General features: G+C 48.7%; 1 protein-coding gene across 1 annotated transcript in view; it reads right to left on the bottom strand.

Annotated features, from left to right (window-relative positions):
• LOC135903717 (very long chain fatty acid elongase AAEL008004-like) overlaps nt 1-14597 on the bottom strand; it is a 96405-nt gene extending 81808 nt beyond the window's left edge. The window contains exon 1 of the mRNA XM_065434092.1: nt 14056-14597. The gene's annotated coding sequence lies outside the window, so the exon portion shown is untranslated. The remainder of the gene's footprint in view (nt 1-14055) is intronic.
• Nucleotides 14598-14992: the final 395 nt, after the last annotated feature.

Consider the following 14992-nt stretch of genomic DNA (forward strand, 5'->3'; position numbering starts at 1 on the left):
ACCGCGGGAGCCGCACGTCGACGTTCTCCTCCTCCGAAAAAAAAAAAGACCCAATAACAACAACAACAAGTATGCGCGGGAGTTTGAAGGTGAGGGGGGAGAGACCAGGCCACGGCCAGCCTTCCGATCTGACCTGTTTTCGTAGTCACGTGTTTGTGCGCGCGCGTGTGTTTGTTTGTTTGTTTGCGACTTCGGCCGATTGCGAAACTTTGCGCCGCCGCACGGACTTTCTTGAATGGGTACTCACTTTGGGAGCCGTCTACGCCTACGCATGTCGTCTGGTCGCACGATCGCGCGGTCCAGACGACATCGGTCGCGACCACACACCTTGCGCTTCTCCGAGGGACATGCGTTCTTCAAGGAAACTTCGTAGTGCTTGCTTCAAAAGTTAGTAAAAAAAAGACACAGGTTTCCCTAGACAGGATTTTTTTTTTTTTAGCTACAGGGTTCTTTCAATAGATGAAGCGCCAATAGCGACGGCACACAGGAAGGAGCACAGACAGGAAGCGCCTTGTCCTGTCTCTGTTCCTTCCTGTGTGCCGTCACTATTGGCGCTTCATCTATTGAAAGCTATGCACCAACTAGCCAGCCTCACAACGTGTTTTACTGCAGACGGTTCTTATTTTCTTTTTTTTTAAATTATGGGGTTTAACGTGCCAAAACCACTTTCTGATTATGAGTCACGCCGTAGTGGAGGACTCCGGAAATTTCGATCACCTGGGGATCTTTAACGTGCACCTAAATCTAAGTACACGGGTGTTTTCGCATTTCGCCCCCATCGACATGCGGCCGCCGTGGCCGGGATTCGATCCCGCGACCTCGTGCTCAGCAGCCCAACACCATAGCCGCTGAGCAACCATCGCGGATCTTATTTTCTTAGGTACCTTAGGACGTGCTAACCATTCGCTATGCACACAATTTGTCCGATTGCCGAGTATTAATTAGATTATAAACACCATGGATTTTCTCCGATTGCCGAGTGTATAGATTACAAACACCAGGGGACGAATGTCGGAATTGCGATGCAGACTTCGAACGTTTTGATGTTTTAAACTGCGTCGGGCAGTAGATAAACAAACAAATGTGTCACGTGTTCATTGGTACAATGTATAACGACAACGCAGCACGTAAGCATTGATAAGCAGGCGGGCATGCAACAATACGGGGCATACTCTCTTGATTTACACGTTTCCACGTGACCGCGACGGCAGACCATAAGCAGCGAACGTTGCGCAAGACAGGCGACGCGATTGAAACCCGCTCCCATGTCGCACGCTACTCGAAAGAGCCTTTGTCATTTGCATACCGGCCATCGAGGCACAATGTGGCCGCTGATGTTGCTCGCATACTAAACATAACATTTTATTGTATTTTATATAAAGATACCTTACAGAGCCCAAGTGGAGGGGAGGGGGGCGATACGTGAAAAGCATACCGTGTAATTTTCACTGAAAGCGCCGCACGTAAACAATATCTTTTGCACTGCAATATTTCTACGCGATGTGTTGAAATGAAATTCTCACAATAATTTTTTTAAAATTCTTATTACTGTTACAAGAAAAGTAGTAGGCGTCAACCATTACATTGTGACTAAATATCTTAAATTTATTTTCATTTCAATAATGTCTTTCTTTTTTACCCCCTTTCGAGAGGAGGAAGTTTGTGGTCATTTGACAATAGACAGCCTCTGCCCTACCAAGGTTCCTTCATTTTTGTTTTTGTCCATTTTTTCGCATATACTTATGGCATTTGAAGTGTACGTTTAGGCTCCTTAGAAAATCACTCGGCATAGACATTTGCATAAACTTCGCTTTATTCACTTCAGCAGTTCCTAGATGAGGAGTGCTAAACGTGTTTTCTAAATATGAAAATTTTGTAGTCGCATTATAAGAAGCGACTCTGCAGACAAGGGTTTCGTCACCTCCCCTTTTTTTCCTCCTCCATCTTTCGCTGACAGTTTGTCAGCAATGTTCAAGACCTTACTACAAAAGAATCATTCGTCGCCCTAGCGAAACAGTGACGTGAAAACGTGTGCGTGTCTGTGACTTCGCGGTTAGAATGACCTTAATGATATGCTCGATTGAGAGTTGCCGGCACGGCACTGCAGGTGTCGGCTGAGAAATGCAATATAAAGAACGATCATAGCCACACAAACGCCAAACCCACCTACCGACACACATACATACATATGTTATTTACAAGGTCTCATTCAGATCTGTACTACTCAGAAAAAAAAAAAAGTAGAGCGGTATGAGTGACAGATTTGTAGAATGTCAGACACACACACAGAACCGTAGAGCTTCGGTTTTCACAAAGGAGTTTCACTTCGTCGCTCGCTGCGTCTACGCACGATTGTGTCGCGATCACGGCACGAACAGCTAGCTGTCATGCTTGTTCAAAGGCTCGAACTGAGTTATCGCTTTCGTTGAGAAGACCGCGCAGCCGTCGCGCTCTTCTACGCCTCACTTCGTTATGCGCGCTTCTTCGTTAAAACGAGAGAATTGTGTCAGCAACTGCGCGCAAATTGTGTCAGTGATGGCTTCGCTGCAGGTGTCGTTGCGGGCGAGCGGCGTGCGAACGAAGAAGCGTTGCCGACAGAAACGCAATCTATTACGAGAGCCGCATCAACCAACCTTTCATGTAATTACAGGTCTTCTGTACACAAGCAGTCCAGGTTCATTTCAGTAGATGGACATTGCCATGCACAAGGCGTCGTGGCCTTGCTAAAAACGAACGAACGAACGAACGAACGAACGAACGAACGAACGAACGAACGAACGAACGAACGAACGAACGAACGAACGAACGAACGAACGAACGAACGAACCAACGAGCGACCGAGAGAGAGAGAGAGAGGGCGTTGTCGTAAACGAGATGATGCCGCACCCGAGTGTTTTAGTGAAAACAACTTCGCATTGCTGGTCGTTCGCATAGTGTCGTTAGCATACATCGCTTCCATCTTCTTTCCGAGTCGTTTATTTTTCGTTTTGCAGTTTATCCTGCTACTGCAGTCGTTTCCTCCTCGCGACTGATTGTGCAGCCACGCTTTCTGTGGGAGCTTTGCTCGAGAGTATCGTCTCGCGGGCTATATTTTCAGATTCAGCTTTGCACAATGTGACACAATCGCGTAACTGCCTGTACTTATGGCTATCGAGGGGAAAACCGCACCGCCGCTCAATTTGCTCCCGCTGTTCTCGAAGATGTATTTCATTTGCGATTTTCGAACGTGAACATTACGCATACCTGCCAGCTCTTGCACCGACCGGCGTATGTCTTTCAACACACTTTGGTCAGCAGAACACAGTTAGGCAGGGCTACAAATCCAGCGTTTGCCTCGTATGCAAAAGTAATTACTATATACTCTTGCATACGAGGCCGCGCGCTGACCAGGACAATCTTGCCTCGGTATTTAAAAGAATGGTCTCATTACTGAGCGCCCTTAGCTTGTCATGTGGTCCTACGCTCGTCCGCAATATACTCGTCCTTCTGTTACTCTTTCTTTTCTTTTTCTAGCGTGTCTCAGGCCACGGAGGGGCTGGGAAGCGTCCGCAATTAGTATGCCGCCGAGAGGACAGAGAAGGGCCCCTAATTAAAATTGTTTAAATGAACAGGGAAATGGCGCGGCAAGATGCGCCCACGCATGCCGGCGCCATACCCCCGCGAGTCTCTCAAGGCGAGCCGTTCTGCGCTGAGGCCCGTCTCGGGGACGGTTTCCTATACGCGTGTAGACCACCATCGCCACTGGCAGCTCGCCTCCCGAGTAACGGCGAGAGCAGCAGCAGCCAAGCAGCAACAGCAGCAGCAGCACACCGTTATCTGATGAGGTCGTCGCCTTCGAAGCTGGCCTACATATATATATTTTTTTGGTCGCCTGCTCTTTCCAGGCAGCCGCTCTGTGGAGGAACCGCGAGCGCTAAGTACCGGCGATGCGTATTCAAGCGGGCAGTCAGGCAGGCAGCAGGTTGCCTTTTCGCGGAAACAAGCGCTCCCCCATGCGGACGCGACGGCTGCCGGTGCCGCAGGGAACCGGACATTATATATATGTATGTATCTGACAAGCGAGCGAGAGTACCGCCGGGCAGGGAAGGGAGGCTCCCGCACGTGGTCAACGATACCCTTTCCCCATACCACGCTGGGCGGCAGCCATTTTCGTGCCGCTTCTGTATCGCCGTAGTTGAGTCACGTTGCGAGGTAGGCGAGGGTGCCGCCGCGGTGTCGCGAATATGTAAGGCACCTGTATACGTGCGTGTGAATGCGAGGACCTCGACGAAGCCGGCAGGACGCTCTGGATTGCGAACGGCTATCCCCTGTTCGTCACTGGCGGCCGGCCATTTTCCTTCCGTTGTGGCGCTGTCTCGGTATAGTGGTCCGCGTGTCGTCGATGAGTTTAACTGGCGACGGGGTGCTGGCAGAGCCTCCCCTTACAATTTTTTTATAGAAAGTCTATAGACAGTCTATAGACTGTCTATAGACTTTCTATAAAAAATTGTAAGGGTCGTACGTACGGCATGGGCCACCGTTAAAGAGGACAGCTTATTGTCGCCACCACGCTACAGTTGGAATGTGACGTGGACGTCCGCAGATAGTAGTATTCTTTACGATTAGATCTGGAACGTGTCACATTGACAATTACCCCCCCCCCCCCGATAAAGTTAAACAAATATTGCAGTTCTGTTGACTTTAATTGTAATTTCTGAAGATATTGCCCGTGACATTCGCGAATGCTTTCTCCACTCGTTGACTGTGCAGCGCTGCCGTAACTGCTGGCGCTTCTACTGAATTTAATTGAGTACTTTATTCAAGTGTTCATCTTCGCACGTAAGAGGGGAGAACAAAACGCGGCAACGCTTGAAGGGGCTCTCCCACCTGGGACGACATTTGCACACGAGCCGTGCCTGCAGAACACAGCGAACACCTTCTAGTAATCCGAGCATGAAAGGCACGAATACAGGTTGGTTATATTCTGCAGACTTCTCAGTTGCCCGATTGGTGGCGCTGAGAATGGTCGTTGTTGAATATCCCTTTCTAAGGCGACGACCTGGTCCTCCGGATCGGCTGAAGCCAATTGTTGCCCTGACTCTATTCGAAATCGCCTTATTGGGTTCACTGGAGAAACGGGCCGTACTATATCTACGTTACACGACCCCCTGTCAGGAACTTGGGGTCCTGGAAAAGACTATATCGGGAACAACAGGTGCCGTCCTCCTTTCTATATCATTCTCCTTCGACGGCCAACCACTTTCCTGTTGTCATTCGCTGACCGTCTACACGTGTACCTGAGCCGTTCTAACGATCGCCGAAACGGGCAGGGCGTTCAGAGAACGATTTGCCAAACTCCATCGCCGGCCCCAACCTATGTGCCCCGAAAACCGGCTTCATCGAAGAGAAAAAAACGCTCGTACGACCGGCGGCGTTTACGTCCGGGCGGCTAACGATGCCGTGAATACAGGGCGGCGGCTAAGGCTTCGGCTAAGGCTTAAGGAGGCCGACTGAATGGGGCAACGTGTGCGTACACGGTCAGTGTGCAGGTCACACGCATCGTATACGTCATCGTGAGGAAGCGATTCTAGACTTCACGACTAGGCCGCGCCGTGCGGCTTTTTCTCTCTTCCGGGACTGCTGCCGGGTGCAGGAGCGCGCTCGCGGAAGTATGTTCCGCATTGCTCGGAACAGGCGCGTATCTCCGCACGTGGCTACAATGACTGTAGAAACGGGTACGTCTTCCTGTGTCTTCCTTGTCCTTCCGTCAGAGATGAAGGGTAACGCACGCGTATATGAACAACTGAGCAAGGTTAGTCTTCTGTTTATTTTTATTTGTTTGTTTATTTTTTTTTTACTTTCGAAGGTACGGCGACTCAGATGACTACACCGCATTGCGGAAGGAAAAAAAAATGTCATCCGCCCGCCTGTGCAGCACGAAGTTGCAAAGGAAACCCAGGCGAATTTAGTGTAGCTTAGTGTATACAGTTGGGTGGATGACAATTTACTCTTTTTCGTGAACCTTTCTCTATACCTTGCGTGCTTCCGCGGAACTGATTTGCCACTACATCGAATTATAGAGAAAAAGGTTACACAGAAATCTTCCCTGCGCTATAACATGGCACAAAATATGAGACAGTGCTTTGAAATCCGTGATGTCACCGTCTACTGTTCTGGCGTCTGAGGCTCCGGCGCGAAATTCGAGTGAGGGACGTTGGGCCTTTCTTTTTTTGTCCTTGCCAAATGCACGGCAATTATGTTTTAAATGAGTATACTTTGCCGGCCTAAACTTATTTAACTTTGCTCCTTAGTTGCTCTTTAAAGGGATCTCGAGAAGAAAACAATTGTAGCTGTGTCAGTAAATTACCCTTCCGCAACACTAAAAAAGTAAAATAAAAAGAAGAAAGGTCAGAAAGAACGGAAAAATAAAAGGCTGGTGGCGACGCCACATTGAAGTTCTCGCACCAGCTCGCTGTGACGTCATAGATTTTGACAGCGCCTTTTCGGGCTTAGCTTTCTTCTTTTTTGGTGTAGACGGACTGCATTGTATTTTAAGGTAGCCAGGTAGCCAAACACTGAGCTTAGCAAGTTTCGAGAATCTTTTACTTAAGCCACAACGGCCTAAGTACGATTTAAAAAGAAAAATCTGTGACGTCACACCGGTGTACAGGAGGCGCTGGGGTTCCGAAGCGAAATGCTGCGAGAAAAAACAACGCGCGCACGCGGGTAGACAGTCGAGGAGCACTCGCGTCCTTGTAACGCGTGCCGTATATGACGTCCCTTCCTCGTTTGCACGCTCTAGCTCTTCTGGCGACGCGAATTTGTTATCTCTTTAAATTCCCAGCCCTTAAGTGTCACGGTTGGCTGGGGCGACCGCGCGGAGGACGCCCTGGGTGGGAGTGTACGCACGTTCGCCGCGGTACGTCCTCCTTTATTTATTTATTTATTTATTTATTTATTTATTTATTTATTTATTTATTTATTTATTTATTTATTTTTTATTTATTTATTTATTTATTTATTTATTTATTTATTTATTTATTTATTTATTGTGATCAAAAGCAATGTACAGCGTATGTAGTTTTTGCGGAACCGTCGTGGCACCGCTGAACTACGGCACGGTGCGATCGCGTCGCAATGTGTCAGTGTGAGTGTAAATATGCGGTACTATGTGTCGAAATTTGCATATGCATTTTCATGTGCATTGTGTTTCAAGTGTATTTGTGTGATTTATGAATGTTATATTACGCAGTGTATTCTGCATCTTTTTCGTTTTTGCCTTTGTAACAGTGTATCTTAGTCCTTTTCCTCCGCACCTTGTATAGCCGCTGCCACGTATCGGTTACCTGGGCCCCGTCAAGCCGTTTTTACGGCTTTTAGCCCAGCGGACCTTCCAGCATATTGTCTGGTAAATAAACTTGAATTTGAATATTGCGACGCTCGGAAACTTGAGCGAGTTCTCGCGCGCAGCCTTCGGAGGAGGACCGGACACACTTCAGATTGTCTCGCTGATAAAAAGACTCCTTCGTATGAAACTCTGCGGCTGAACTGACCGTCAGTGTCTTGTAACGCAGGGTGGAACACAACGACATAGCAAGGACGAAACGCAGGAGAGCATAGTCTATACGAACATCGATGAACTCGGTGGACGGGCACGCGGGGTGTCGGGATATCGCGAGCATCGAACACACGAGGACCACAATTCGAGGCTCCTCGCGTTAACCTTGACCGAAGGCGCCAAGCTCCCAGTGAAGTGCCGCCTTGAAACAAATCGTCATCGACGCGATAATAATAAATAAATAAATATCTCTGGTCTCCTTTGACTGTTTTACAGCAACAAGAGTGAGTCGGCCAGGGGCGTGAGCGAATGAATAAGTATGAGCTTGCGTGCAGTTTTATGGGTTGGCCCTGCAGATTGACTCCGTCACTTCTCCCGCTCGAACGGTTCACGTAGTCGTTATGGTGTGAAAACATGGGCGAGGTGATCGCATAGGTGACGGGCTATCAAGTTGTACAACGATAGCGGGCGCGCGTTTCCTGATCGTTTCGACAATGCGCGTATAGATCCACCACACACACACAGACCTCGATCCATTCGAGACAACTGCGCATTGCCTAACACAATCGCTTCGACCTCTGGGCGAAACTTTCCAAGCTGGAATATTTAAGCAACGCCGGTCAATACGATGTCTGACGCTTCGACCTTCGGACGATAGCACTTCAATTCGATCCAGCTTGAGTGGACAGTTTCTGCTGCAGCACGCACGATTCCCGGTGAAATCGACAAGGACGAATGTGTGAGGACTGCTTACTAATCGGCATATATAGACCAACGTCAACACTGACCCGAATGCCGTACCGTTTAGCTGGAGCACGGTCCGATGAATCTGCGGGGTCGCCTTCGGCGACCAGGCGCGGCGTCCCGCGTCTATAGGGTGCCGAGGGCCATTCCCCGAAAGTGAGTCGCCTTCGAAATCGATTACGCACCACGACGTTAACGCTTATGACGTTAACCTTCCGCGCGGTGCGTGGAGTTTGACCCGCGTTCGAGTCGCGAACGTACTACACCTCAAGGCCCAATGCTGCAGGAATTGCATCGCTCGAGACTCCGTCGAACGTTGAGATACGCGCCGAAGCTATATACTTGTCGTTCCCGGCGCTGCGATTGCTTATACATATACGTATGTATACGTTGCGCCGGTGGTCTCGTGAAAAAAAAAAAAAAGTTCGCCGTGCCGTCGTCACGCTCCAGTACGGACACGTGAGTACAACCGCGTCGAACATTCCGAGCACGTTCGCAAACACTGGCATGTTCGCGAGCGAACGGAAACCTTTGATTCGACGCGCGCTGGAAGAAACGTTGCGTCAACGCACCGCCTAAAGATAATTTGCCCGAGGCTTAGCAATTCAGTTAAACGTCCCGAAGGTTTTGGGCAAGCCTGTCGCTTGGAGCTTACGGAAACCGGAGTCAATTTCTAACTATGTCGTATTATAGGGGTAAAAAAAAAAAAAAAAGGAAGAAGTACCTACGCAGGTTACGTTTTCTCGTGCCTCTTCTGATGTTGCCCCGTGTTTTAGCGCTACGAACGTGGTGTTTCAACCTCGGAGCTTCTCTATTCCTAGACTTTCGCTCGAGTTCAGTGAGCCAAGAAACTGCGCCGAGGCTTTCGTGGAAACAGCAGCACGGTCCGGACAGTGCAGGCGGTGAGCGTAGGCTACGATGACGAATGCGGCGAGAGCGTTGCAGCTGTGTTTGACGCGCCTGAAAATACGCGTGCTTTGATCGCGCACTGCGGCTGTACTCCGCACCTTTTCCGCGAGCGATGCATTAAAGAAAAATGAAAACAAAAAAGATGGCTGTGGTGCCGATAATGTTGAAACCTATCCGTCGCTATATGAAACCAGCTTGCTTGGTGTGCATTTTTTTTTCTTGTGACTCTAAATTTCATTATCTTGTTGAGAGGCATTTACATTTCGTATGTTCTTGCATTATATATATAAAAAAAATACTGCGTACTTTTCCGTCCGCCCACCATATGTTAGACTTTGAGCCTGTTTTGCGCGGCGCAGATGTATTCGGTTTACTGCTTGGATCCATTGAGAACGCTTACTCTACACACCATGGTATGGTTCGGGCGTTTACGAGACTTCGGAAATCTCAACGTATTCCTTGCAAAGCATGATGCACCTTCTCGAATGAGTGGCAGTTACTTTGCAGCATTGAAATGGGAGTGAAAACTGATGGAAACCGGAGTCAATTTCTAACTATGTCGTATTATAGGGGTTAAAAAAAAAGTACCTACGCAGGTTACGTTTTCTTGTGCCTCTTCTGATGCTGCCCCGTGTTTTAGCGCTACGAACGAGGTGTTTCAACCTCGGAGCTTCTCTATTCCTAGACTTCCGCTCGAGTTCAGTGAGCCAAGAAACTGCGCCGAGGCTTTCGTGGAAACGGCAGCGCGTGCCGGACAGTGCAGGCGGTGAGCGTAGGCTACGATGACGAATGCGGCGAGAGCGTTGCAGCTGTGTTTGACGCGCCTGAAAATACGAGTGCTTTGATCGCGCACTGCGGCCGTACTCCGCACCTTTTCCGCGAGCGATGCATTAAAGAAAAATGAAAACAAAAAAGATGGCTGTGGTGCCGATAATGTTGAAACCTATCCGTCGCTATATGAAACCAGTTTGCTTTGTGTGCATTTTTTTTTCTTGTGACTCTAAATTTCATGATTTCTGAAGTGAAGGCGCTAAAATGACGGTGGACAAAGAAGAAACACACACACACACAGGGCGCCAAGAAACACATAGTGATGAGCCCGATGCACAAGAAATATACGACGTTAGGATGGATAGTTGGGCGTGTTGGTTAAGCATGATTTCTGAAGTGAAGGCGCTAAAATGACGGTGGACAAAGAAGAAACACACACGCCCTGTGTGTGTGTGTGTTTCTTCTTTGTCCACCGTCATTTTAGCGCCTTCACTTCAGAAATCATGCTTAACCAACACGCCCAACTATCCATCCTAACGTCTAAATTTCATTATCTTGTTGAGAGGCATTTACATTTCGTATGTTCTTGCATTATTTATTTATTTATTTGAGAAATACTGCCAGCCTTCAGAGAAGGCCGTAGGCAGGAGTGGACAGTACATATGAAAAAATGATCAAAAATAACAAGACAACAACGCATTACACAAGGCTCGCACTACGCACTGAAAAGTAGCGAAAGACCAATTCTTTGCACGTCGCTTGCATACAAACCCGTGCTACAGATATAAAAATTGTACAATGATATATTGACAGAGCGGTTGACAAGGAAAGAAAAAAATCAGAACATGGTCAATTCAAGCTGCACATGCGCGTCGTTCGGTATGTCAAACTGCTGTAATGCATCACTTATCGAAGCATTTTGCGGGAGAACCATAGCATATGTCGCGAGATGATAAGTGTTGCTGAAGATTGAAGGCTGATGGAATTATAAAGCACTTAAGAATGACTGCATGGTGGGTTTCTCGACAATGTGTGCACTGAGACGGTTCCATTCTCGAATAGTTCGAGGAAAAAATGAATTACTGAAGCAATCGGTTCTGCAGGCGAATTCTTTGACCTTTTTCGAGTGATTTCCTCTTGTGGAACGACAATTTCTAACTATGTCGTATTATAGGGGTAAAAAAAAAAGGAAGAAGTACCTACGCAGGTTACGTTTTCTTGTGCCTCTTCTGATGTTGCCCCGTGTTTTAGCGCTACGAACGAGGTGTTTCAACCTCGGAGCTTCTCTATTCCTAGACTTTCGCTCGAGTTCAGTGAGCCAAGAAACTGCGCCGAGGCTTTCGTGGAAACAGCAGCACGGTCCGGACAGTGCAGGCGGTGAGCGTAGGCTACGATGACGAATGCGGCGAGAGCGTTGCAGCTGTGTTTGACGCGCCTGAAAATACGCGTGCTTTGATCGCGCACTGCGGCCGTACTCCGCACCTTTTCCGCGAGCGATGCATTAAAGAAAAATGAAAACAAAAAAGATGGCTGTGGTGCCGATAATGTTGAAACCTATCCGTCGCTATATGAAACCAGTTTGCTTTGTGTGCATTTTTTTTTCTTGCGACTCTAAATTTCATTATCTTGTTGAGAGGCATTTACATTTCGTATGTTCTTGCATTATATATATAAAAAAAATACTGCGTACTTTTCCGTCCGCCCACCATATGTTAGACTTTGAGCCTGTTTTGCGCGGCGCAGATGTATTCGGTTTACTGCTTGGATCCATTGAGACCGCTTACTCTACACACCATGACATGGTTCGGGCGCTTACGAGACCTCGGAAATCTCAACGTCTTCCTTGCAAAGCGGGATGCACCTTCTCGAATGAGTGGCAGTTACTTTGCAGCATTGAAATGGGAGTGAAAGCTTACGGAAACCGGAGTCAATTTCTAACTATGTCGTATTATAGGGGTAAAAAAAAAAGGAAGAAGTACCTACGCAGGTTACGTTTTCTTGTGCCTCTTCTGATGTTGCCCCGTGTTTTAGCGCTACGAACGTGGTGTTTCAACCTCGGAGCTTCTCTATTCCTAGACTTTCGCTCGAGTTCAGTGAGCCAAGAAACTGCGCCGAGGCTTTCGTGGAAACAGCAGCGCGTGCCGGACAGTGCAGGCGGTGAGCGTAGGCTACGATGACGAATGCGGCGAGAGCGTTGCAGCTGTGTTTGACGCGCCTGAAAATACGCGTGCATTGATCGCGCACTGCGGCCGTACTCCGCACCTTTTCCGCGAGTGATGCATTGCGCTCGGAACATCGAAAGCGCGGACCATGCATCGTTTTAGTCGAAACGGCCCCCTTCCACATCGGGGCCGCTCGGCTAGCTTAAGCTTTAATTAATATTTCTCTAAAGGAGGACCTTACACAGACATACAGAGCCCACCTTGACAACATTCACATACGCTTACATATGGTCGAAATTTAAGTCAAATTATGGGGTTTTACGTGCCAAAACCACGATCTGATGAGTAGGATTCGCTTGTTTTTGTCCTGTCTTGCTAGACATATTTACTGCTTGTTTTTTGTTTTGTTTTTCCCCCTCTTTTTGATATTACGCAGGCTATTGTATATACTATTCAATCTCCAGCGCAACAATAACTCGGCGCTTAAAAAGTAGCCTTCCCTAAGAGTCGTCTGACGATAAGAATCAAACTGCCACTGCCCGTTCACACGTGAGCAGAGGGGCGTCCGTAGTGCCGCATTTTCGCACAACGAAAGGGACAAAGCGGCCTAGAAAATACGGAAATGACCGCATAGTGACGCGCTCTTAAGTCGTATCCGGAAGTACCAAGAAGGGTCCAGAGGTGGCAGGGAGCCCCTTCCTTGCTGGATCGATCACGCGAGTACCAAGAGTACACGAAGATGAAAACGAACAAAAAAAAAGTCCTTATCAATTGGTAGCTTTGTCGGCTCGTGGTAATAGAAACTTTGAACATGTCTATCGGCGAAGGTCAATCAGGATTCCCACAGTCCCCAAGAGAAATGTTGCATTGTTTCGATCGAGACTAGGTCAGGCATGTAGTGCGGGTCTCTTTACATGTAGCGAATAAATAATAACGAAAAAATTGTACAGATTTCACGCACTGTGGGAATCTTTGTTATGCGAAGGACTTCGCGGGCACCTGACTATCCAGCACTATTTGGGGTTCTGCAAAACGATACCAGGTGGACCAGCTTGTTCCCGCAAGTTGAGTAGTTTGTGTGTGTGTCGCGAGGGTACGTGCGTGTGGTGACAGAAGCACGACTACAAGCACGTTGTAGACGATGGTATACGGCAGCACTGGCATGATTTCCACGCCATCCGTTCGACGCGAGCCTACGCCACGGGGACTGTTGGTACACAGGTACCAGGTAGTGGACACGCGTAGCAAGCGAAATAAATACGGATTAGACGTCATCAGTGACCCTAGCTACGTGTTATACAATCGACGATGGCATTTGTGCTTCCGCGAAGAAATGTTAGAGCTTGAAATAAATTGGCCGATCGTGAAGACCGTACAAAGTTGCGCAATTTATGCGTAGCGTGGGTAGCTACGAGGAAAGTGCTGGGCATGGTGGGGCAGTCCCGGAGGCAGTGCAGTTTAACACGACGCCTCAAAGCGCGAGCTGCCACAAGGAAAGAAGGCGACAAGGTGGTACGGGGCGCATGCGCCGAGTATTTCAAAGAACTGCTTGGTTTTGGAACGAGAGATTTAAAAAAAAAAGAACAAAAGAGCGATCGTCGTCCAATGGCTACATCACCCGGCTGCCGTGCTCGACGGCACAGGTTCCATTACCACGTCTGTCACGCGTTGTTTTAATTTTTTTCTTAAGGCGACGGGTCGGACAAGAACCGGCCTACGCACCGCAAAGTTCCAAGAATGAGACAAAGAATATGCTTCGCATTCCAAAGGGTCAACCCGCCCGAAATAAACCGCGCTGATGCATTGTCCGGCCACATATTTTTTTTTTTTCTATCGCGGACCGCCAGGTATAGGGGAGATTAAGAACGCGTGCCGGCACTCGCGAGGAAACCCACATGCAAATAAGAGTCAGTGGGTCGTGTTACCACTCACCGAGAGTCGGAAGTCAGTGGCGCGTCGTCGTCGACTAGGTTGCGAAGGAGAAGAGGAGGTCCTCCCCGTCGGATCCCCGTCGAGTCCGGCTCTTGCGGAAAGGCGACGGAGTTGGCTTGACGCGATGGAATCCCGCACGGTCGACGTCGGCAAACAGAACGCAGAGGGAACGAAAGAAGATGGCTTCGACGAAGCGGGGAGAAGGAAGTCAGAAGGCCGGAGGAAGGAGAAGAAAAACAAACACGAAGCTCAAATCGACCGCGAGTTTGGGAGAGGATGCTCGGACGGGCGAGGGAAAAAGTCGACTCGTCGTCGCTTCGACCTCAGCGCTTTTTCTTTCACGCTATCGAGGCGTGAGGCGGTTAAACGAAGTCCCGTGTCTTCTCTCCTGCCTGCCTTTGCTTCTCGGGCCCCCACTTGTGCTTTGCAGCCGCCGGGAGTATGACAAAGAAAGAATGCTCGGTTGCGCTGCTGTTCCGGTGGTACTCTCGGTGGTTGAAGCCTGATTGGCTCTCAACTTTGTCGCCCCCCTATCCTCTCGGCGAGCTTTCGCGAGAAGGGGCACAGGTTCTTGCGATGAAATGGAGGAAAGACAGCTCACGTTCACTGTGCTTCTCCGTAGAGTGTAGTTATTCCAATCACACTGGTCTCCACGGTGCAGACTACGCAGGCGGCACAGAAGCTCGCGATTGGCTCGCGGTAACCGAAGACCCTTTCTTTTTTCTTCTTTCGTGCGAGCAAGCTTACATAAAGAAAACACGGACACGAGGTTGACCCTACTCTCGTTTTTCTCCTCTGATCAGTTTTAGATAGAGGGAGTGAGCGTAGATAACCCGATGCCGCTGCCGCTACTTAGAAGGAGGTAGGCGTTGCTCAAGAACTGCGGGCGCTTCTTCCAGAAGACCCGTTTCTCAGGTTCTGGAATTTTTGGGATACT

This window comes from Dermacentor albipictus, chromosome 9 (assembly GCF_038994185.2).
Source record: "Dermacentor albipictus isolate Rhodes 1998 colony chromosome 9, USDA_Dalb.pri_finalv2, whole genome shotgun sequence".
NCBI classification, from domain to species: Eukaryota; Metazoa; Arthropoda; class Arachnida; order Ixodida; family Ixodidae; genus Dermacentor; species Dermacentor albipictus.